This window comes from Cetorhinus maximus, chromosome 6 (assembly GCF_964194155.1).
Source record: "Cetorhinus maximus chromosome 6, sCetMax3.hap1.1, whole genome shotgun sequence".
Classification (NCBI taxonomy): Eukaryota; Metazoa; Chordata; class Chondrichthyes; order Lamniformes; family Cetorhinidae; genus Cetorhinus; species Cetorhinus maximus.
The window spans coordinates 136,001,536-136,027,820 of NC_135884.1; the positions used below are offsets into that span (position 1 = coordinate 136,001,536).

General features: G+C 42.1%; 1 protein-coding gene across 1 annotated transcript in view; it reads left to right on the forward strand.

Annotated features, from left to right (window-relative positions):
- The window catches only part of cdh13 (cadherin 13, H-cadherin (heart)), a 1,028,759-nt gene that overhangs the window by 396,803 nt on the left and 605,671 nt on the right, over positions 1-26,285 (forward strand). The gene's annotated exons all lie outside the window — the stretch shown is intronic.

The following is a 26,285-nucleotide window of genomic DNA, read 5'->3' on the forward strand; positions in this document are numbered from 1 at the left end:
TTGTTAGCAAGTGGCATGCCTTGTATCAGAGAGAGAGTGCATGTGGGAGGAGAGGAATTGTTGGTTGGAAAAGGAGCAATTCCTAGCTACCTGTTAATATAATTTCTGAACATTTCAATCTCCTTTCAAGCTTACTTTTCTAAGCATTCCTTTCCTGGTGGAATAGTGGAGTCTTACTATTTACTTTGTGAAGGTTCGACAGAAGCTGAGACTGATCCGCTTTGCGAAATTTTAATTTGTCATTAAAGCAAATGCATCTGAAAGGTGTTTTCTTTGGGTATGCGTTTGTAGCTGATCAGAGGCAGAGATATTGCCGAGACCACCCCGCGTGCCTGTCAGTCCCATCACACACGGGGCTCAGTCCCAAAAATAACTCATTTACTTGGCACTTCCTTTTTTAACTTTACAAATGCAGTATTAGTTCACATGCCCGGTTTGAATGTTTTGAAACTCATTCATTTTGGGCTCCACCCCCTGTCATTTGGTGGCCCTGTGCCACAGGCCGGTGTGTTTCATTGTGTACCATCCAGGGGCGGATTTACAACCTTTTTTGCAAGCATATAGGGCGGACTTTTCCATTATGGAGACTATAAACCCGGTGGCAGGCGGGAAGTCAACATGATTCCTGCTGGGCAGTGGGGTGGTGGGCACAGGCTTTCTTCCGCTTTTAAGCTCATTAATTATGCATCCGCAAGGAGCTTGGCAAATTTCGTGGCAGGACGGGCAGGAAGTCACCAACCCTGCTGGTACTTTATGGGTTCAGAGGTCCTGGCGCCATATTTAAATGGCACCTGGACAGATATTCACTCACTGCAGGCCAGGAACTCCTCGCTACTCCTCCAGAGTCTTTGCGACTGCAGCTCGCAATGGAGAAACTCACAGATGTGAGCAACCACATTCCGGGACGTAGGAGGGCGCCTCTGTCTTTACTATTTGCTCATCACTAGATAAGAGCACCGCCAGCGATACACCCATGATGGGGCCAATGCCTGCCTTGGCACTGGTCCATGTTTGCCAGTCTCTTGACTTTATAGATGCCTTGCAGCCTCTTGCTGCTCAGGACCTAGCTCCTCCTGGCGATGGTCCCTCCTTCTCCTTATCTGGATGAGAGCCATTACCAAGGCAGGGTTGCCTGAAGCCTGCATTGTTGACGCCTCAGTGGATGTGTGAATGAATTGAGGTGATACATTAAGTGATCATGTCCTTTACAGGTTTCACTTAATCTCAAATCCACCAGGCAAGTGCCAAGCCCTTCAACTGGCCTCCATCTAGACATGGCATCCCCATCTCATGCCTCAAGGTAAAGGAACTCCTGGATGACCAGCGATGGGTGTTCCTCCTATTGATACATAAATGTGTTTGGAGACATTGCTCTTTGACAAGAGTGATGAGAGACATGTCCAAGAAGCCTAACATGGATACTTTTCCGCTTGTCTCCACTACCCTCGAAACTCTAGAGAGAGACCATTGCCTTGGCAACACAATAAGACTAACAGCATGATCCCTTGTCAGCCATGACCATTCACCTGGGAGGTTGGAGGTTTGGAGTTCCAAGTTGGCTGCCCTCCATCAACCATGCCCCTTGAAGGTATTCCACCCCCCCCTCCCTCCCTTCACCCTGCCTCTGACTGCAGTCAATGGCACAGAATGAACACCTTGCTGGGATCTCGATATTAAGTAACCCATGAGTTGGGAACAAACTTGCTGCAATGCGGGCTTCACCATAGAGAGGAGAACATAAATAAGCAACTTTGACATCCAGTTGCCTCATAATTATTAGGGCGTCCCTTTAGTTGGCCACTTGTGCTGACCTCGAACACCACGCACCCAAAAAGACCCTCCTCCCACCTTGAGGGATCTCACTGACTGACTGACTGCGTGGTCAAGGTCAGTTTGGAAAAATGGTGCAGGTCACCTTTCAAACTCGCCCCACCATCTTCCACTTTCCGCCTGTCACCCACCAACTTCCCCCATCACCACAGACCCACCCAATATCACCATTACTCTCCCCTCTGTAACCCTTAAACCTCCAACCATTACCCTGCACCCTATCACGGTTCATCTCCACAGGCATTTCCTCCCCTCGGAGCTGACACCCATTACTGTTCCCCACCTTGGCCCTGCCCCCTCTTGTTATCTGAAAAATCTGCCTAGTTCCCCTCCGTGAACCACCTAATTCAATCATTACCCCTCATCCCGTACCTGCCACCCTACCACATCCCGCTACCCCCTCTGACTGTGACTGTTCCCTCCGATCACCAGTATCCCGAGTTCTCCCCCAAGGAAAGCACTGTCGACACCACTGACCCTTTCCTCTAAGATACTCTCCCCCAAACTTCCTTGAGCATTTCCCTCCCCAATTCCCTGGACACTCTTCTCCACCCCGCCCCACCCCCACACTCCCTCTCCCTCCCGGACATTTCCCCGACCCTTTCCCCAGACACTTTCCCCACTCTTCCACCACTGTAAGCCTGCCTCCCGTGTGCAGCCTTCTGTCCATCATTCCATCCTACCCCCATTTCCTTTCCAGCCTTCGCCTGCCTCCCTTGTCCAGCCTTGGCGCAGCATTTGCAAACAGCACTCGAATGAAATTACGCGAAGTTCCCAAGAAGTAGAAAGCAACATCTACAAACCTCAAGATTGTGGAAGAGGTGAAGCTCACCAGGTGCACGCTACTTACATACAGCCATAAAACTGACTGTTCTCAATTCTCGCTGGTGGGGAACTTAATGTGGAGGACGAGCTTAATTCCGGCGAGGTGGCCTTTTAATTAGAATGCATGAGATGCTAATTAATGCAAATGTGGTTCCCGACATGGTTTTTCGGGAAACCCGACCCACCTTAACCCACCTTGAAAGTTGAGGGAACAAAATTTGCGGAGTTTATCCTGCCTGAAATCAGATTTTTTTGCCTCCAGCCAAATTAAGTGCACCTACCTGCCATGATTCTCACTGTTGGCAGGAATGGAAAATGCTTCTTGGGGTTTTTTATAAGGGTATAGTAAATGGAGCCTTGTTCTAGGCCCAACCATCTTCAGCTGCTTCATCAATGACCTTCCTTCCATCATAAGGTGAGAAGTGGGGATGTTCGCTGATGATTGCACAATGTTCAGCACCATTCGTGACTCCTCAGATACTGAAGCAGTCCATGTTCAAATGCAGCAAGGCCTGAACAATATCCAAGCTTGGGCTAACTAGTGACAAGTAATATTCGTGCCACACAAGTGCCAGGGCAATGATCATCTCCAACAAGAGAGAATCTAGCCATCGCACCTTGACATTCAAAGGCATTACCATCACTGAATTCCCCCGCTGTCAACATCCTGGGGGGTTACCATTGACCTGTTAATTACTGAACTAGACTAGCCATACAAGTACTGTGACTACAAGAGCAGGTCAGAGGCTAGGAATCCTGCGACGAGTAACTCACCTCCTGACTCCCCAAAGCCTGTCCACCATCTACAAGGCTCAAGTCAGGAGTGTGATGGAATACTCCCCACATGCCTGGATGATTCTAGCTCCAGCAACATTCAAGAAGCTTGACACTACCCAGGACTAAGCAGCTCACTTGATTGGCACCCCATCCACAAACATTTATTCCCTCCACCACCGACGCACAGTAGCAGCAGTGTGTACCATCTACAAGATGCACTGCAGGAACTCACCAAGGCTCCTTAGACAGCATCTTCCAAACCCACGACCACTACCACCTAGAAGCACAAGGGCAGAAGGTACATGAGAACATCACCACCTGGAAGTTCCCCTCCAAGCCAATCACCATCCTGACTTGGAAATACTTTGCTGTTCCTTCACAGTTACTGGGTCAAAACCCTGGAACAATAAATGCTGACCTAGCCTGCAATGCTCACATCCCACAAATGAATAAAAAGAGAATCACTTTTCGTTGCCTCAAACATTCTTTTTACGAAACTGGATGAAAATGACTTTAAAAGAATACAGTATTTGATTTTCTATAAATGAAACTGCTAGGTAAGTTGGCAATATCATCATCCAACAAGGAGTTGGATGAACAGGAATATTTTGAATTTGCTGGCAAGCTATGGGGTCAATTTTCAGCCAACCCATCGGACAGATCGGCAGCTAAAATGCCAGCCTTGGTCCCACTCTCCATGATTTCAACCTAGACAGTTCTGGAAAATGAAGGCTTGGGTTTGGCTGGGAGGCAGGGGTGTAGGGGGTTGGGAGGGGGAGGTATAATGGTGAGGGAAGGCAGGGGCTGGTGCACCCATCTCTTCCATGGCATCTTGCCAGCTGTGGGGAAGGTGGCAGATGGCCCTCCTTTCCAGACATCAATTCAGTCACTTTAGTGGTCAATTAAAGGCTTCTTCCTGCCACTGCTGGCGTTTCACCAGCAGCGGGTAGGCCCTCCACCACATGTGGAAACCACCAGGTAAACTCTTGCAACCTTTCCAACAGGCTCAGGTGAAGTGGGGTTTGCACCTTGTTTGCGTACTCTTTTACCCACAGGGGATCCTGGCATCAATGACCGTCCCCACAGCAACAGTGCTGCCTGCCCTCACCAACCACTACCCCGCCCCCCCATCCGCTGGGCCCTGCCTGAATGGCCCTGGCATCTCCAGACCTCACTTACCTAGTTGGGAGGACACTGTCCTTTCATGACATCCTCTTCTTCCAGGAGCAGCCCCAACAGTGGTGACTGATCCTGACCCAGCAGCTGAGGCTGCTGACTGGCAGTTCTTGGGGAGGGGCACCCATCCTTCATAGGGGCGGCTACCCCAATGGCAGCCAGTTAGTTGGCTGCTGCTAACAAGATCGGTCATGGGTCTCAGACCACTGAAGTGGGGTGGCCCCCTCTATTTGTGCCCATCGACGGGATCCCTGCTGTGAGAAGAAAATTAAGCCCGAAATAGGACAAGAGCAGGGTTATAGCAGTATCTACCTAAGGACTGGTTCTCTGCCCATTTCTCACTGTCCTACGCTTTCCTCTTCAGTTGCTCATAAGACCCTCCTATTTTCAACTTCAGTGAATAATAAGCAATTGGACAAGAGAAAATAATGCATGAGTTGGTTTCCCATTGCCTTCCTCAAGTGTGCTTAAAGGAAACACAAGTCCTCTTCCCTTCTCCTTTATTGTGTGGGTATTACAGTCTAATATCCATATTCCACCAAACTTTTTATGGGTAGCCCTAGCTAAACCAAGCATGACCTGCTGAAATGCCAGCTCTAATAATGAAAACTTTTAAATTGAAATAACGTAAAGGTTGGCGTTTAAGATTTCATGTGACGGGGCTTTGTCTATTTCCCAAAAGATCCTCCTCCACCTGTAGGCAGCTGTGTGCCTTGAGGTCTTAGCTCTTCTGCCGTCATCACTGAAAATTTGTATATTTTGCTATTGGCTATGGCTTGTAACCATGAGCATGGGACCGTTGTGTGGACCTGAGTGTGACTTGCAAAAGAATAGTGATGACCACCTACTGAGGTCTCAAATGACCCTATTACCTTAATAACAATTGGAAATCATCCAGCTAACAGTTACCAAGTAATTTGTTTTCAAGTAATTATGGAAAGAGACTAGAAAATATCAAAATTCAAGTGGGGAAGAGCTAATTTCAGTGATTTAAGAAGAGATCTAGCACAAGTAAATTGGAAAAAGTCCTTACAAAGTAAAGCAGGAGCAAAGCAATGGTAGGCATTCCGGGAAGAGAGAGTTCAGGTACAATCTAAACATATTCCTTTGAAGGAAAAGGTGAAGTAACCAACGCTAATGCACCCTGAATGACAAGAGAAATTAAAATTAAAATTAATCAGGTAGAGGAGGTTTATAGCAAGTGTCAGAAGCAAGGTTCAGTTAATAATCAAGGAGTACAGGAGGTAATTGAATTTATTCAGGAAGGCAGAGAGGTTACAAAGAAATGTTGGCAGGCAACATTAAATTGAACCGTAAAACATTTTATAAACAAATGTTATGGACAGGGGAGAGAGGGAAACCTGAACTCCTTTATTTTCTCGTCTTCTGTCCATAAGCAGAGGCTTTATAAATTTTGAAATAGGCTGAGACATGTTTCCCCAAATCTTTGGTTTTTAGGTCAATTTTAAAGTGACTCACAGCAAACTCTCTTTAGAGTTAAATCAGAAATATTGTTTATTCATACATTCAAACCCGGGAAGTGATCACAACTTTGTGCACATGCACACAAACACACAATAGGAAGATAAGAAAGAGGAGCTTTTACAACTATGAATAACTTAAAATAAAAAGAACCACAGTTATGGATGTCAGTTTATGTGATTGCCAGAGCCCAGAAAGTCGGAGTCCAGTGAGGGTTCCTTTACGGAGGAGTTACAGTGCAGGTGGGTTCAGCTAGCTGAAGCAGGAGTTGTAGAATTCCTTTAAACTTGATGATGACATAGTGAGATGTGGTTGTTATACAGTGACTTGGTCTGTTCAGCTGGTGATGGCAGGAATCTTCCAAGAAACAGACTTTGAGGAGGCTTAGACTTGATGCAGATGGTTGGTCAGCCTGGAGTCCTGCTGTGGCATTTGCAGGCTGGAGGTTAAACAGCAGACTGAGTTGCAAATCTAGAAATGTAATATTAAACTTTTCAAAGGCCAGAAGCTTAGGTTATGTGATGCTGCCCATTAATGAGTCAGTTGCAGGCTAACAAGCAGTTTCTATGCCTCTGGTTAAAATCCATTATTTGCCTTAGGAGATAGATGGTGGCTATTAGTGCCTCTGCCGGTATAATGAATTTAAATGCCTCTCCCTTTGTTTTAGGCTGGGGAGACAGATAATTTGCTGGTCCCTGGTTTTGTTGATTGTAGTGTGTCCTCACAATGAGAGGTGTAAGATTCCACAAGGATGAGGGCTGAGCTGTTGTCCTGTAACTGCTGTTGGAAATTTCCAGAATCTATAGCCAACTTGTGAATCATATGACCTGTAGCAGTCATCATTTTGTTCAGCAAAGCCCACTTTCTAAATGAGCAAAAAAGTAAGGTTTGATTTAAACAGTTCATGACCTCTTTCATGAAAGCGTAAGTGGTTAGGTAGGGAAAAAATTGGGCCTATTTCAGGTCCAAAGGAAAATCTTTAGGTTGAGGCACAGGACATGGCTAAAGTATTAAATGAGCATTTTCCATTTGTCTTCTCCAAAGAATCAGATGCTGTGAAGATTACATCAGAAGGGGAGAACTATGGGCAGGATTGGAATAATTAGAGAAGACCTGGTAAAAGAAATAGCATTACTGAAAGTTGATAAATCATCTGGTCCAGGTAGAATGTCTCCCAGATAGGGCCTGATATTAACTTTGTGTAAGTGAATATGTTTGGAGTGGGTTAAAATTGGTATGTCGCTGAAAGAAGCATAGGTAGAAATAGCATGATCCCAACCTTTCAACTGTCATTGTGTGTTAGAGTAGTTTTGGAGGGTTGATAATGTTATACCACTATTAAAGAAAGGAAACATGGGTAAACTAGGAAACGACAGGCCAGTCCAGCTAACCTCAATGGTGGGTAGGTTATTGGAAACCATTTTCGGTGACAAAATAAACTTTCATTTGGAAATTTTGTTTGAGGAGTTTCAGCATGGATTTATTAAAGGCAAATTGTATCCAAACAAATTGAATTATTTGAGATAACAGAGAAGTTTGATCAAGGTAGTGCAGTTTACATTGTATCTATAGACTTTCACAAGGCACACACTTTCACAATGGATGTCACACAGGAGGCTTGTTAAGAAGATGGAAGCCCCAGGAATTAGGGGGAAAATGGCAATACAGATACAAAGTTGGCTCAGTGACAGAAAGGAAAGGGTAGTGGTGGTGCATGTTTTACAGATTGAGAGGTGGTTTGCAGTAGTATTCCCTAAGGGTTAGATTTGAGTGCATTGCACTTTTCCATTTTTCTAGACTTAGGTGCAGGGAGCAAAATTATAAGGTTTGCAGATGATACAAGACTTGGCAAAGTAGCGGGTAGTGAAGAGGATAGCTAGAGGCTTCAGGGTGATATAGACAGGATCTTGAAAAGGGTAGAAACATGTAGATGGAGCTCGATGCGGTGAATTGTGAAGTGATGCACTTTGGAAGGACTAATAAGGAAAGACAGTATACTATAAATGGCACAAATTTGAAAAGGGCAGATGAACAGTGAGACCTTGGCCAGTGATCCAGATTCTTCAGCCAGGGGAAACGGCCTCTTTGTCTGCCCGGTCAAGCCCCTGCAGAAAATTGTATGTTTCAATGAGATCACCGTTCATTCTTCTAAACTTCAGAGAGTGTAGGCCCAATTTACTTAGCCTCTGATCAGAGGACAACCCTCTCATCCCAGGTTGCTTGAGTTTATAAATATAGGAATAGAATATAAAAGCAAAGAGATCATGCTAGAACTTTATAAGTCACTGGTTAGGCCTCAGCTGGAGGATTATGGACAATTCCAGGAACAATGCTTCAAGAGATATATAAAGGATATAGAGAAGGTTCACCGGGATGAGGGGCTTCAGTAGTGAGAAGAGATTGGAAAAGATGGAGTGTTCTTTTTGGAAAAGAAAAGGTTAAGAGGTGACCTAATAGAGATTTTCAAGATGCAGAGAGGTTTCCATAGAGTATATATTATTCACTCTGGCAGGTGGGTCAATAGCTAGAGGTCATTCAATCAAAATCATTGGTAAATGATCTAGAGAAGAGATGAGGAGTAATCTTTTCTCACGGAGAGTGGTTGGGATCTGGATGCTTTACTTGGTGAAAGTTGATTTCATAAATAATTCTAAAAGGGAGTTGGACAAGTACTTGGACGATAAGAAACTTGCAGGGTTACAGGAATGAGGTAAGAATACGGGACTAAGAATGGCTGCTCAAAAAGCCTAGCCAAGGCACAATGGACCGAATGGCTTCTTTCCGTCCTCTTTCTGTGCAATTTCTGTGATCCTATGAAAATTGGAGGGTTATTCTGGTTTCAAGATATGTGCAACTAATTGCAAAACTGCAGAGAGCTGCGAACGGGATGTGACGGGGGTTAAATATTGTTCTCACCTTGATGATCTGAATTTTAATCCATCCACAATGTCATCCTTTGCTGGGTATGAGGATTGTGCTTCAATTCTAACTGAAAATGGAAATCGAGCGCGCGGGGTGTCAGCGGTGAGGGTAGTGAGACCAGTGGCAACCTCCAACTCACCCAACCTTGGCATCATGTGACTTGGGCATTTTAATAGTTTTAACCATTGCATGCTGCCAATCAGCTGCCCAACCTATTGGGGCTGGAGGTGGCAGCTGGCTGGTAGGCAAACATGCAAACTCGTACTCATCCTGGTCCCAAAGAGAAAGTTAAAAAAAAACCTGTTTGGACTTTTTCTAGCACCAGATGTCATTGAACAGAATCCATGTGGATAGTTGATAAGGCATCCAACTGATTTTAATTGCCTGCCTGCCTCGTTTGTGCTGGGTTGGGGTAGAGGGTAGGATTAAAATTGGCCCTTTATAGTTTGTGTGAAAGATGTAGCCGAGTGCTGTAGCTGATGTTTCTTCTGAGTTAATAGTTATGGTGCTGTTCTCTTCCTCTAGTTAGGCATCTACCAATTTGAGAGTGCTTACTATTAGCATTTGGAGGGAAATATATAGTAGAGGCATTGGTCGAAATACTCCAGAACTCACTGGATTCCGGGAGGGTCCCAGCAGATTGGAAAACTGCTAATGTGACGCCCTAGTTCAAGAAGGAAGGGAGACAAAAAGCAGAAAACTATGGGCCAGTTAGCCTAACATCTGTCATTAGGAAAATGCTAAAGGCCATTATTAAAGAAGAAACAGCAGGACACTTAGAAAAGCTTAATGCTCAAACAGAGTCAACATGGTTTTGTGAAAGGGAAATCATGTTTGACAAATTTGCTAGAGTTCTTTGAGGATACAACAAGCAGAGTTGATAAAGGGGAACCAATAGATGTAGTGTATTTGGATTTCCAGAAGACATTCGATAAGGTGCCACATAAAAGGTTATTGCACAAGATAAGAGCTCACAGTATTGGGTGTAATGTATAACATGGATTGAGGATTGGTTAACACGCAAAAGACAGACAGTCAGGATTAATGGCTCTTTTTCAGGCTGGAAAGATGTAACTGGTGGAGTGCCACAAGAATCAGTCCTAGGGCCTCAATTATTTACTATCTATATTAATGACTTGGAGGAGGGGGCAGAGTATAATGTATCCAAATTTGCTGGTGATACAAAAGTAGGTGGGAGGGCATGTTGTGATGAGGACATAAGGAATCTGCAAGGGGATATAGGCAGGTTGAGTGAGTGGGCAAAAACTTGGCAGATGGAGTTTAATGTAGGAAAGTGTGAAGTCATGCATTTTGGTAGGAAAAATCAAAAGACAGACTATTATTTAAATAGAGAGAGACTCTTTTTAAAAAAAAGTGCGGCACAGAGATATCTGGGTGTTCTTGTGCATGAAACACAAAAGGTAGCATGCAGGTGCAGCAAGTAATTAAGAAAGCAAATGGAATTTTGGCCTGTATTGCAAGGGGGAGTTGGAGTTTTAAAATAGGGAAGTTTTGTTGCAACTATGCAGCATGTTGTTATAATGTAAGAAGCACAGCAGTCAATTGGCACACAGCAAGCTCCCACAAACAGCAATTTGATAATTATCACTTTGCTGTTTGTGGGAGCTTGCTGTGTGCCAATTGAGTGCTGTGCTTCTTACATTACAACAGAGATTACACTTCAAAAATAGTTCATTGGCTGTAAAGTGCTTTGAGACATCTGGTATCATGAAAGGGGCTATATAAACACAAATCTTTCTTTTACTAGTAATTGATAATCACTTGACTCTCTTAGGAATATCTTCATCCTTATATTACTGTATAGGTTTTTTTTTACATCTCAATTGTGATTTTCCACTTAGCATATTATTTAATACTGCTGCCGTTAGCTCCATTAGTGTTATGTTTAAGGCGTTCTAACTTCACAAGTACATGAGCAAGATGGTCTCCTTTTTCCCTAAGGTCCAAGTCTCACATCCATACAAAACAATGCTCCAAATCATGTTCTGTACAAGTCGCTTCTTGAGTTGTTCATTCAGCTTTCCAGTTAGTAACTGTCTTTTACCAAATATGGCCTTTACCATTGCTATCCTTGTTCTTACTTCTTTGTTGAGCCTTGCATCTCCAGATATTATGTTTCTTAAATTCGTGAATTCTTGTGTCTATTCTAGTTACTTCCTTCTTTGAATATATGAATTTTTCTTGATGATTTTGAGTTTGCATCACTTTGGTTTTGCCAATGTTCACTTTCATTCCAAAGTTCATGCCTGCTATTCCTAGTCTACCTACTAGTTATTACAGTCCTTCTTCTGTGCTTAGTACACTATCAGTTTTGTATGGATGTGAGACTTGATCCTCACAGAAAGAGACCAACTTGCTAAATAGCTTTGAAATGTGGGTTCGGAAAAGAATGGAAAGGATTAGTTGGATAGAAAAAAATAACAAATGAGGAAGTCCTGTGGAGAGTGAATGACCAAAACAATTTGCAGGACGTAATTAGGAACAAACAGAGAGTCTGGGTAGGACACATGTTAAGTGGAAATGGACTTACAGAGGCTTTATTGGGGGAAGATTTCTAGAAAAAAAAGGAAGTGGAAGCCAAGAGAATATCATTGTTGGATGGGTTGAAAATTGAAGGAAGTTACTGGCAAATGAAAAGACTGCCACAGGATAGAGAGACATTTAAAGACTGTGATGAGCCAAGTATCTGCTTTTGGGCAGAGCACACATGATGATGATGATTATGATGTACATTACTGGACATGTAATTTGAAAGCTGTGTTACAGATTTCTTGTGCCAACTAGAAGGTATTGACGAAGCAGTGTGCTAGGGTAGATCTCGTGAGCAAATGCAGTTTGATATTCAGTCTTCATGGGTTTTGGTGGATTATTAAAAGTTAACAGGTTTGAAATTGAGGTAGAAGTATTCACATAGTCCAATAGCTACAATGTTGTTTAGTTTGTAACCCATACACTTTATAGGTAAGTACTGCAGTAACATCTAAAGTGTGTTTCATAGGATGGGAAATCAACAACTTGCCTGAAAGTGGATTGGGTGGAGGATTACTTGCGATAATGATACTGTAGCCTTTCTTTTCTGACATTGCACAGTTCATTGCAAATTTGTCAGTGTTTGGTGAGTGATTGAGGGCACAAAATATGGTTTTGGGCAACGAGTCTCAATTGGGGTTTATTTAACTCAGAGGTTATGCTTCCAGAATGTGATATTGTCTTACAATTTCATATGGGAAATCAAATTTAATGCAAATTACTGCATCTCTGCTTGACTTATCTAGTTCACGTTCCTTCCTGTCGTTTCTAACAAGTGAATAATCATTCAACCCTACTACTAGAGCAGGATTGCATGTGTCAACTCAAACTGTCTGATGACCAAAGATTTGAATTCAGTTACCATTAGTAAGTTTGACAGTTCTGTTTTGTAGAAAGAAGCCTGTAGTTTCTCAATTAACAGACATGACAAGCTTTCAGTAATGGAAAATAGACTTTCTGAATGAGCAAGCTGTGAGTAAAGTTTGATAACGTAACTCAGTTTCCTATCTGGCAATGGGAAGTTGCAATACAACCACTACAGTTTATCATTATGTGGTTAAATAATTACATGGAGCCAGAGAAAGTGTTTAGTTCTCTGTAACGTTGCTCACTGTGCGAGGATCGTAAGTTCATATTTCTTTCCAGCTTCATTAAATTAATAAAAATGGCCTTTTTGCCCTATTTTAATGAGTGAAATCAAGGGAATTGATGCATTCTTTTCAGCATGGTAATCACAATTACCATCTTGGTGTCTTTGTTCTGATTGCCAGATTAAGATACAATTTACATGTCACAGATTAAGGTACAATTTACATGTCACTCATCACTAAGGTACCTATTTTAAAAAAAAAAATAAGCACTTGGAAAGTCGCGCCTCATTTTGACATGGTCAATACTGAGTTTACACCAAGACTAAAGTGCCTGTTTTAATTCAGTTACCATTAGTAAGTTTTGACAGTTCTCTTTTGTAGGAAAAAAGCCTGTAGTTCCTCTATTAACAGACATGGCAAGCTTTTAGTAATGGAAAATAGACTTAAGGAGAATACCCAAATAAGACCCAAAAGGTCATCTCCAGTACAAATGTTTTGTTAATAATAAAGTTTGGATAGTGAACAAAAAGGTAGCAGTGTTTGACCTTGTTTCTGCAAAAAAAAATTAGATTGGTAATGCAACCAAAGCAGACATGCTGCTTGCTGGGCCTGGTGGGCATGCATTATGATTGGCTGCCAAAGTCACCATTACCCTCACCATTTTCCTCCGGATCCTTCCAGGGCTTTGCCACAGACGTATAAAAGATTTCAGAGTTGGTAGTCCATAAATGCGTAAAACGGGTGGGTTGCTTGCCATGGCTAACAATTATTCAACTTATGCACCAATCAGATTGAGGAGCCCACCGGCTTTGTGGTTCTGGCTGGTTTCCTGTAGTTGCAGGGCACCATCAACTGCATGCATGTGACAACCTGGGGACCCCCAGGAGTGTTCATTAACCACTAGGACTTCCACTGCATCAATGTGCAACTGGTGTGCAATTACTAAAAGATCTTTATGCTGGTATGTGCAAGATTCCAGGTTAGTTGCCATGAGGCTTTTGTCCTGCAGGAGCCCCAAGTTCCATGCTCCCTTTGCATCAAAAAGCAGTCCTAAGGGTTGCTGATAAGGCGCCAAGAGATTTCCACTGCAAACATGGTCCTTAACACCTGCCAGAACTCCAACTACAGATGTCCAACAGCTTTAATGTGAATGCCATGTGAACACTAGGTATGTAGCCAAACAGGCCGTCTGCATGTTGAAGATAAACTTTGGGTGCCTGGTCAGATGTGGAGGTGCCCTTCATTAGACAGCAGCCAGAGCCTCCAGAATGATCGTGGTCTGCCATGCTATGCAATAGCATTGCTCAACATTGAAGCTTAAACCTGCAAGAGGATCAACACAGAGAGTTCATCCTCCCAGGACGATTCAGAGAGGGAGAGGGAGGGTGATGAGGGCAATGCACCCCCAGCTACTCAGGATGCCAGGGAAGCCCTTACTAATATAAGATTCAGATAGGTTGCACCAGTGTAGCTGTGTCACTTGAAAACGATCACTGTTCCGCCTCCCATGACACAATGCCACTGACATCCTCCCATGCCGCCTTGTCCTCACATTCATCGTCAAGCAAGTTAGAAGGTCACTTTCCCAAGAATAGATAAAATGGGAAAGTGGTGAAAGAGGGTAATGTTTCTGTGAGCTAAATAAAAAACAAAAACTTATCAAAACAACGTTTTCTCAGATACCCGTGTGCATGCCCTTGTGCAACTACAAAGCCTTAGTTGTTTTCCTGCTACTCCTGCTTGTGTGACTTCAGCAGAGGTAGAATCAGACTGCTCAGATCCCTGCCCTGATTGCTGAGATGCTTTTGCCTGATATTCTCTGCAGTTTGGAGCCTATGAGAGCTCCACTGAAGACTGCTTCATTTGCACCTCTTCAATTTGGCTATTGGGAGAGCATGTGGCCTGCTGACAAAGCTGAGCTATGGATGAGTCTTTGAAGCACTTTGAGTAGAATGCACAATTCCATGACCCTTTTTGCCAACATCCCTCTCTCGGCGCGGCTACAATTCACTGCTGTCACTGTGCTGGAGAACGCTTTGACGCAGATCAATGAGGGTCTGTAAAGCCAGGGCTAAGACAGGGCGACCTGTTTAAGCTGCAGGCATGTCGGCATCTTGAACCTGCACAGTGGTGCTGAAGGAGTGCAGGGGCTCATTTGATTGGAGAGTATGACAATTCATGGTGCTGCCATTCTATTCTTGGTAGAACACATCATCTCAGTGACCTGCAACATCATCCCCTCATGGTTGAGGTGAACTCCTCCAACCTCTCTGCAGTTATGGTGATTCCACTTTGAATGCCTCTTGGTGCATCAGGCGTTGGCTGCTGTTGCTCAAAAGATTCTCCTCTTCATCAAGGTATAGCATTTGTGTGCTGTTAAGCAGAGCTTAGAGAAGACTGCCTCTCTGATGTGGACTCTTCAGTGCTGTCCCTGTCTTCATTTTCTGCTCTTGCTTGTCTTGTTGTTATAATGATATAAAGGCACCAATCACTCATAAGGGATTGGATAAACACTTCGGGGGTTCATTCATTTAGACTAGGCACATGAGAACAAATATACATGGATAGAAAGCCTGAAGACATCAGCACCAGAGCTGCGTGTGTGTGCACTGCTCAAAAGCAAAAGTGAAACTAGGACTGGATCACATGACACACTTTCTTTTTGGTGATGTCCTTTAAGCATATTACAACATTGCTCACTTGTGAAGTGCGAGTAACACAGATGAAAACTCAATTATCTGTCTAACTGGTTCCACTGAAGCCTAAGTATCTGAATTGGCCAGAATAACTCCTTCAAAGAACCAAAACAGACATGATGGGCTGAGTGGCCTCCTTCTGTGGTGTAAATTTCTATGGCTCCAAGAATAAGCCATGCGATGATGTGACCCTCAGAAGGACTCAGCTTCAGTCATTGTCTGTGACTTCCATTGACTTCTGCTGCACTCATGAAGGCCCCGGGGTGGGATAAAGTCATGAATTTGTCCTGACCTGTGCTACAATCCCCGTAGAGGCCAATAACTTTTAAAAAGAGATATGAATTTCCCTGTGATCAACGGAAAGGAATTGCCTGATAAGATTGCAGTTTTACAACTTTTACTGTAACAAACTAACTGAAATCAATTAAAGATTATTTCGTAGGCAAATAATACACTAAACTAGAGAAAAGATATTTACCATTAACTTCCTAACACAGCCGAAAACCCTTTACTACGTTTACATATGACGCCGCACTCTCAGCAGAAATGTAGTCTAGTGTTTAAAGTCCCAAGCTCCTCCCAGCTTTAACTGGATATCTTCTCCCTGTTTCCATGAGTTGTCTAGCCATACCTTCTCCACCAAAATTGTGGTTCTTTGTAATTAACAGCCCTGGCAGCATTGTGTAGAAACAGTATATCTATATGTACATCTCGGTAACAGTCCCCACACTGATTGGATGGGAAGCCAGGAAGTAAGATTATAATGAGGTGGCTGAGTTTTTAAAAAAACACCGATAGGTGCAATGCACTTACTTCTGGGTTTTTCACACATTATTGGACCACCCATCTCGCTCCCAGAACATTGAGGAATTAAAATCATGGCCTGTGTTTCATAAGGTTGTTTGATGGAACCAGTTTTTGCACTATCTACCTACTATAGAACAATAATCACTCAGCTCAATTCCTTTACAAGTTGCATTATAACGTTTGCAAGTATTGCTCCAAGTATGGATGTAAGACACTTGTAACATGCAGAGATGCTTTGAGATAATTTTGCTACCAGAATAAATGGATTAACCTTTCACTAAAATAGTCTGTGTTAGTATCCCATAACACAATTGCAAGAATATTGTGATTCCAACTTTGTGAAGCTCAACGTTCTTGTTCGGTGTTCTCTGGAGCATTTTTCACTGTCCGGGGAAAAAGGATCATCCAAAAGTCAGCACTCTAGCTTGGGATTCGCAAAAGGTTACTATCCAGAGTTCCTTGCTATTATAGATCCCATAACTGTCTTATTGCCAAGAGATAATGTACCTCTTACAGGCTGGGTTACTGTCATGACCGTGGATTACAGCTCCAAATTACCTATGGGTATACTGAACTTTTTAAGGAAGACATGTGTTCTTAAAAAGGGCATGTAAGCAAAGACACTGAGAAAAAATGGCTGAGAATGTAAAGTAACCACCTTCTGGAAAACTCCTATGTGGAATATGCTTGGCTGACTAATCCAAAGATAATATGGAATGTCACACCTAAGAAGGTGTCAAGGCCTACTTCAGACAGAGATACTTGAAAGGAAGAGATAAAATGCAAAAGACTGAACTTTAATCTCCTGTGGTTGTCCAGACAATGGGAACTGATTGCCACATATCAGCAAACATCAGAAACCATCTCCTGTTGAGTTATATCTCAGAATGTCAAAATGACCTGAGTTGAAAGGAAACATACTCTGGGTGAAAGACATGTTTGTTTTTTCCCTTCCAGGAGTACACAAGGAAATGGGTTAAAAAGTTAGCTGTAGACCTGATCTGTGTGTTTTAGTTCTAGTGTGATAGTGAGAATCACAGCAGAAGAAGATCGACTAGGCACCCCTTTGCAGATTGTAGGCAAAGGCTCTTTCCTCTCTCTCTGTTGCTGGAGGCAAGTCAGCAAAGCCACAATCAAAAAATGAAATGGGACTGCTTCTTCAACTAACCCCGCAGAACCAAGTGTCTCCAAACCAACTGCTAAACTGCCAAAGTCAGCTCTACCGGAATCACCCAACTAAACAACTGCAATGTTTCGCCATCTACGCCTCACGGGCAAGCCAAAAACTGATGTGTATACCTTTTTTAACTTCTATTTTTGCACTCAACTTCTCATTTCTGATCTGTGTGCACATGTGCTGCGGTTTTATTAGCTTTTGTTGGGGTTTTAGTAACTAAGAAACTTGCTCTTTTCTTTGACTCAAGAAATCCTGGTTAAATTGGCTCCTTCTAAAACATAAATACATTTGGACTGGGAAAAGTTATTCATGTGGGAAGGGTTAACCTTATGTGATGAAAGAAAAATAATTTTCATAATTTTTTTTGGTTTATTGTGAAGTAGGTTTATGGGTTTAAGTATAGATGGCTCTGTACAACTACCAGGTAAGCAAGACTTAAGGAGTGTGTTTATTTTTTCCTAAGGTTACTGACAATATTGGTAACATGAAAGTTTTTATATTATGAGGAAGATACAGTTTCAAAGACATATGGAACAATAAAATTTATACATTAAAGAGAGAGAAACATATATAGAGGAGAATGAAAGGCTATGTGAGAAAAGGCCATGTAAGTTCTAACAGGAGTGTGTGAAACAGCTTTCAAGAAGCCTCCAGCCATTTGTGCATAAGTCTGCTCTATAAAGTAACTGAAGCTGGGGAAAAGCCATTTGGAATTCCACTGTCAAGTGGGTATTGTGTTAATTTGCTGGTTTTGTTTTAAATCTAAAATCTATTTTGGACTGTTGCCTTAAAGGGGTTATATAACTGGGAGTCAGGCCAATTAGGAATTTTAGGATTTATTATAGTAATAAATAATTGTAATCTTATGTATGTGCTTGAAATCTTTTACTTGGTTAATAAATATTTTACTTTAATTTTTAAAGAAGTCTCTAAAGGCCTTGGTGGACTCATTACTTCTGAATTCAGTGCACACATATTCTTGTAATAAATACAAATTGCAAAACTGTTGTGATAACGCAACCAAGTTTCCATTGTGGGACTGGTCTACCTGGCACAAATCATCTGCCATGTCATTATACTTGTTACGACCAACCAAAGGGGTTGAATAAAAATAGGGAACCAGCTCATTGCTCCTCACCCGGGAGCATAACAAATTGGGGTCCCATTCTGGAAGTTAACTATTGGGATATCTCGTTCAGGATCATAACAAATTGGGGGGCCTTGCCCAGGGATTGCTTGTAACAGTAATCCATTTGTAGCAGTCGTTTCAAATGTGTGTGGCTAAAGCTAAAAGCTTCTCAGCCTAGATTCTTTATATCTTTCAGCAGGCTGGGGGAAGCTCCTATTCTTTCATAAACAGTGCATTTGTGCAAGAATGCGGACAAAAGGTTTAAACATCCATCATTGGCTTGATCACATAAAGCATGCGGTGCCAAATCTTTCAGATATTTATCTTGCAAAGCGCCTTAATACCTCTTGCAACGTTAGAGATGCTATAATTAATGCAAGTTATTGTTGTGACACTAAAATTGGATTATTCTATTTACACAGCCTTCTGTTGACTTTCTCAATACTGCAGATATCAGACAATGGGAATTTCTGCATCTAATTGTACTTATATTCCATCTCATTAAACAGAAGTAGCAATCCATATATAGCTCATATGCTCAAATATGCTTTGGGCAATATATTTTTGTTTCAAGAGCTTGGAAAGCTAAGCTATCCCTCATTATGAGAACAGAAATTTTGAGTTGTTGAAACAGAATTAATGTTAATCACCCTATTCTGATTAAGCAAAGTTTGGTATTCATGTCTCTTGGTGCTGTGTGTCATATGATCATGAAGCATATTTCAAATCATCTTCTTGAGTTCTTTGCCTGAAGGCAGGTCCTTGATGATTATTCATCAAACCACAACAAATTACCACGATTTTTACTTTGGATAGGGCAAGGAGTCAGGCCCCTCAGCTGGAACGGGGGTCAAGCCCCACGCTGTTGGCACCAGTCTGATCCACATGCTAGCCGTGTAGCCAACTGACCTAACCCACCTCCCATATCTCAAATATGTTATATTATAAATAAGGTTAAGTCTTTTTATTCATTCATGGGGTGAGGCTGTCACTAGCTGGGCCAGCATTTATTTCCCACCCCTAATTGTCCTTGAGAAGGTGATGGTGTGCTGCCTTTTTGAACTACTGTGCTGTAGGTACACCCACGGTGCTGTTAGGGAGGGAGTTCTAGGTTTTTGAGCCAGCGGCAGTGAAGTAACAGCGATATATTTCCAAGTCAGTATGGCATGCATGTAGTGGTGTTTCCATGGCCTGCTACTCTTGTTCTTCTAGGTGGCAGAAGTCATGGATTTGGAAGGTGCGGGAGTTGCGCTTGTAGATGGTACACACTTCTGTTACTGTGTGCCTGTGGTGGAAGGAATGGCTGTTTAAGGTTGTGGGTCTGATGTTAATTACCCATGCTGCTTTGCCTGGATGGTGTCATGCTTCTTGAGTGTTGTTGGAGCTGCACTCATCCAGGCAAGTGGAGAGTTTTCCATCATAATCCTGACTTGTGCCTAGCAGTTGGTGGCTCAGCTCTGGGGAGTCAGGGGGTGAGTTATTCACCACAGAATTCTCAGCCTCTGACCTACTCTTGCAGTCACAGTTTATGGCTGGTCCAGTTAATTTTCCGGTCAATGGTGACCCCCTCCCCACCCCAGGATGTCGATAGTGAGGGATGCAGTGATGGTAATACCGTTGACTGTCAATGGGATATTGTTAGATTCTCTCTTGTCGGAGATGGTCATTGCCTGGAGACTTGTGTGGTGTGAATGTTACTTGCCACTTATCAGCCCAAGCCTGAATGCTATACAGGTCTTGTTGCATGTGGACATGGACTGCTTCATTATCTGAGAAGTTATGAATGGAACTGAACATTGTGCAATCATCAGCAAACATCCCCACTTCTATCCTTATGATGGAGGAAACGTCATTAATGAAGCAGCTGAAGATGCTTGTACCTAGGGTGTTATCCTGAGGAACGCTTACAACGATGTCCTGGATCTGTGATGATTGGCCTCCAACAACCACAACCATCTTCCTTTGTGTTAGGTACGACTCCAACCAGTGGAGGGCTTTGCCCGATTCCTATTGACTTCAATTTTGCTAAGACTCCTTGTTACCATATTTGGTCAAATGCTATCTTGATGTCAAGGACAGCCACTCTCACCTCATTTTTGGACCAAAGCTGTAATGATGTGTGGAGCTGAGTGATCCTGGCAGAACCAAAACTGAGCATTGGTGAGCAGGTTATTGGTAAGTACCACAGGGTAGCACTGTTGATGGCACTTTGCATCACTTTCCTGATGATTGAGAGTAGACTGATGGGGCAGTTATTGGCTGAATTGGAATTGTGCTGCTTTTTTTGGACGGAACATATCTGGGCAACTGTTCACTTTGCCGAGTAAATACCAATGTTGTAGCTGTACTGGAGCAGCTTGGCTAGGCATATAGCTAGGTCTGGAGCACAAGTCCTTAGCTGGGATGATGTCAGAGCCCATAAGCCTTTGCTGCGTTCAATTCACTTGGCAATTTCTTGACATCACATAGAGTGATTTGAGTTGGCTGAAGGCTGACATCTATGATACTGAGGACCTCAGTAGGAGGCAGAGATGGATCATCCATGGAACACTTTTGACTGAGGATGATTGCCAATGCTTCAGCTTTCACTTTTGCACAGTAGCGTTGGGCTCCACCATCATTGAGGATGAGGATGGTCGTGGAGCCTCCTTCTTTTGTTAGTTGTTTAATTGCCTGCCACCACTCATGACAAAGTCTGACTCAACTTCACCTCACCTGCCCTGAACTACTTTCTGAAACTGCTCAGGATCAAATGAAAGCATCTGAATGGTGACCTGTAATCCCCATGTGCCATCTCCCCAATGTACCTTAGTCTCTGCTGGTCTGAATTGCTAACCAACTTTTAACCCAGTCTTCATTAAAAATGACCTTATGGTTTCATCCCCAGTTTCCTAAAGGTTCATTTTGCATTTGATCTAGTCGATTCTCCTGTGGATACAAGAACTTTGAAAAACATCCACTGGTGTCAAGGTTCATGAAAATGCTTGGATTCTAATATATTAATGCACTTCCTAAACCTCTGCATGGTGCTTTTGATTCCACCAACTCCAATTCTGTAATGTAGCACTTTGCAAGTTGCTGTCTCTGTATGCAAAGTTAATTAATTGCAAATCATGAATAGGTCCACCAAGTTTGGCTAGAATCATTGTTAAAAATTTTGAGCATTTTGTGCGAGGGTGAAATTCTCAAGGTAGCACTAATGGAGGGTGAAGCTCTCTCTCAGACCATTGGAAATAAAATAACTGTATTTCATTGAAAAGTTGTTTTTATACAATTGAAAACCCCTTCCATCTTGCTTGTCAAAGTTGCATTTCAACAAATGTTTAACTTGAGATAAGTTTTCCACACGAGGGCAGAAGTTGCTATATGCAAGCAGGGCCACAAAATTGGGTCTGTCTACAGCATTGCTGAAATATTAGGCAAACTGCACTCGTGCTGAACAGTGCCGTGGAATATCTGTTTTAAGATATTTGCTTATTTGGATATATAAGGGTAAATTTGCTAATCCTGTGCATCCTGTTGGAAGGTGGGGGATCTGTGAATTTACCCTAACATATTTATATTGTACTGTCAGTTTCAGTTGGTAGCACTCTCTGGGTGTTTAGTGAAAGGTCCATTTTCTCATATGCTTTGGAGAAAGAGTCAACAATGACCTGGAATTCAGTGTCTGAGTGAGTGTACACACAGGCATCATCTGCATATTGAAGCTCTATAACTGAGGTTGGAGTGGTTTTGATTTTTCAAGATGGCATGGGTGAACAGTTTCCCGTCTGTTCTCTAGATTATCTCCATACCGACAGGTAATTTGCTGAAGGTGAGGTGCAGTACTGCAACGAGGGAAATAGAGGAGAGTTGGTGCGGTGACACAGCGTTGTTTGACCCCAGTTTTCACTGAGATAGGGTGTGTCCTGTTTCCGTTGGTGAGGATCACAGATTGCATGTGCAGAGGGAGTCTGCAGATGTGCATTGGACTTATCAGCTATCTCAGAATCCATCGAACCAGAATGGAAGCAAGTCATCCTCAATCCCAAGGTACTGCCTAAGAAGAAGAGAATGTAGCACTCTCACATCTGAGCCATCAGGTTCCAGGTTTAAGTCTCATTTCAGGGCTTGAGCACAAAAATTAAGGGTGACACTGAGGAAGTGCTGCACTGTTGAAGGCACCTTCCTTTGGATGAGATGTTAAACCGAGGCCTCATCTACCTGCTGAGGTGGATATAAAAGAACACATGATGCCATTTCAGAGAAGAGTAGGGAAGTTAACCTTGGTGTCCTGTCTAATATTTACCCTTCAATCAACATCACTAAAACAGATTATCCAGTCATGATCACATTGCTGTTTGTGGGAGCTTGCTGTGCATCAATTGGCTGCTGCGTTGCCTACATTACACTTCAAAAGTACTTCACTGGTTATAAAGCGCTTTGGGATGTCTGATGTTATGAAAATCCCTATATAAATGCAAGTCTTTCTTTCTGTACTGAAGCATGTTTACATTGTGCAAATTCAAGTTATTAATATTGAATAAAAACAGAAAATGCTGGTAAAACTCAGCAGGTCTGGCAGCATCTGAGAGAGAAACAGGGTTAACGTTTCGAGTCCATATGACTCTTCTTCAGAGCTAAACTGAGTTTTACCAGCATGTTCTGTTTTTATTTAAGATTTCCAGCATCCTCAGTATTTTGCCTTTATATTAATATTGAATATATGTTCCTGAGTCCTGCAAAGTGATATGATGATGTCATGATTGTTCATTTAGTTAGGTAGCAGATGGTGGTCTTCAAGAGGCAGCAATAAACTATTTAAAATATGGATCAATGCAATGGGAACCTTTTTTTAAAAAAAATGCAAATCTAAGCCATTGTAGTATCAGTTAAATATCAAAGAGCTATTGAAAATGTAAAGAATACGTACATTTATGAATATGGAACAAGATCTGAAATTTTCAGCACTAACTATTTAAACAGCATCATACTGCATTTATATGTGCAAACAACTGATTTAATTTTACTATGCTCATTTAACTTCATTTCAGCTTATAATTGAGCAACTTCCTGGTTAAAGTGGAGAGCACCACATTATCTATTGGGACACGTGAAATAAAGCAAAATTATAGTCATTAAATAATTAATTGCTATGAGAATAAGGGTGTGAAAGAGATGTGAGGTAAGGGTCCAAAGCCTTGCACAAAGTCAATTCTTCATAAATTTTAGAAATATGTATTTGCAACATTTACAAATAAAGCCAGGGTGTTCTTTTCCAATGAGACGTTTTTGCTGTCAGTTTCACGTCAATTTAATAGATACAAAAAGACCACCCAGTTATCTCCATGTATCCATGCTGCTGTGGTCACATAACCATCATCAAATAGAATACGACAATAAAGTTTACTTAAGCTGAGAAATTTTGAAAAAAAACATCAGCAAAGGCAACATGCCCAAGTCAGGTAACCCGAGGCTGGGCCACTATTGGATCTTGGCTCTCATCTTAATTGTCTGGGTGACCTGCTGGCCATTATCATACCTCAGTGGGCAGCTCACCTGACTGGCGGTTCAAATTTTGAGCTGGTTACCTCAGGCAAATACGGAGGGCAATGGTTGGGGAGGGGTGAGTGCAGACGTCAGCGTCTGTCAGCATAGCTGTGGGGTGTGAAGAATACACATGAATTTAAAGAAAAATCAAAATTCAGGTCAATTGAATCCCAGCGAAACAGGTCCACCAGCTCCTTAAGGCACCATTTTCCCTGGGGATCCTAAAACAGTCATTAAACTCTTTATTTACATGCATGAGGCCTAACTTCTGTTTTAGCCAGCCACCAGTGTCTCCTGAAAAATTAAAGGCAAAATACTGCGGATGCTGGAAATCTGAAACAAAAATAAAAAAATGCTGGAAAAACCCAGCAGGTCTGACAGCATCTGTGGAGAGAAAGACAGAGTTAATGTTTCGAGTCCGTATGACACTTCTTCAGAGCTGAAAAATTGGTCACCTCAATATTGGGTCAGACCTAGGGCACAAGTCATTGGCCCTGAAATTGGGCCTTGTGCCTGTTTTACGCCTGTAAAACAGATGTGAGTAGGTTGCATTTCCACCCCATGCTTGGCTGAAAGCATTCCGATAATAACATTCTGGGCTAGAGCTGTTTGCAACATTAAATTCTTACAATTTCACTGCAGTTGGATCAATTCAGATGGTCAGATCTCTAATTCTTACATAAAAGCTCATTCATTGTAGTAGGAAATAAGGCCATGGTTGGGTACACAATTACTTCAAAAAAAATGCTTAACACAATTTTTTTCTATCCTATTGACTTGACTCTGGAATGCAATTGTGTGAGAATTCCTTAGAGACACTGTTGGATTGACACTAAAGAGTACAACTCCCATGCTGTGTCAAGTTGAATTTAAAAAACACTTAAGTGGTCTGTTGGAATTGCTGGACACTGTAAACTGGAACTAAAGCTCCTTTAAGTATTTGAGTGTGTGGATAGTCCCGCCTGCGCACTTAGATTGCTTACAGTTCATTGGCTGGCAGTGGAGCACCATCTCATGCACGTAGGTCTGTATGTACAGAGCTCTCTTCTAACTTTGACAATCAGATTTCCTCTGAGGCAGTCCAAATACAGAGCAATCTGAGATTGCCAGCTGCAGTGATCGCAGCGAAAATCTATAAGACTACTTAAATGTGCTGCCTCTAACTTGGTGAATTTTGCCTGTGATTGAGTGTCTTTAGCCTGGTGAGCATTAAAATAGAACAAGATTGTGTGGGAACATGTTATACCAGATGCTGGTTTGATATTGAACTGTTGTTCCCAGATCAGGAATCTCTCCAACAGGAATGAATGAGAAGTTGTTTGGTGCATTGGAATATTTTGCTTGGATCAAACTTCTGCTAATTTGTGCTTATTTGGAGTTAACTACTTTCCAGTTTATTGCTCATACTGAATAGCTCTAAAATGGCACTTATTTTTAAAATAAGGTGCATGTTTTTTTTTTCTTCATATTGTTCAGGTTTGCCAGACAAATAATTGTAAGGATGTTGAACAATGAAAGTCACACTGTAAACAATGTACACGTAATTGTTCATTTAAACTTTTTATAATAAACATTTAAATCACCAAGTTCCCACAGTGTTCAAATATATAACATATTTATAGTACCACTGTTTTAGTTGTTTATAGTTTTGAGCATAAATAGAATGAAAATGAACCTGCAAGACCTTTCAGTCTTATTGCCAAGACAGAGGGTTAGCAAGCTGAGAGCAAGGCCAAATTTGGCAATAATTTTGGTGTAGAAGGGAGGTAATTGTTTATTTTTTAAATAAAATATCCAGTAAGAAACAAAGGCGTTCATTGGCACAATATGTTTTGTAAAAGGAGGAAAAGAATCCCCTAATAGGGCACTGTTGCTTTTTAACTTGGGTTTTATTGTAAATGGGCCTCAATTCTCGGTGACATATAGGACTGTAAGATCTAAATGCACATTGACAGGTGATTAGCAGTAATTATGAAATTAGTACATCATTAAAACCCAGTTAGACCCCATCCTACAAGGTGTGACTTTTTCAAGTGATTTTACAGTGAGTTTAACAGCATACCAGTGGAAATTCTTGTCAGTTTAATGATTCCTAATTAATTCCATTCTGGGGGGGATCTCAATAGTGCACACTCCAGAGAAGTGGAGAGTCCCTGATAGCAACTCCAGGATTTCTGCATTTAACTGCACATGTGTGAATTGCAGAAGTTGCTGTCAGCCTCAGAGGCGTGCTGGCAGTTTCATTGCTATTGCTATTTTAAAATCTGAGCCAATATTTCAATTGTTTCCTGTGT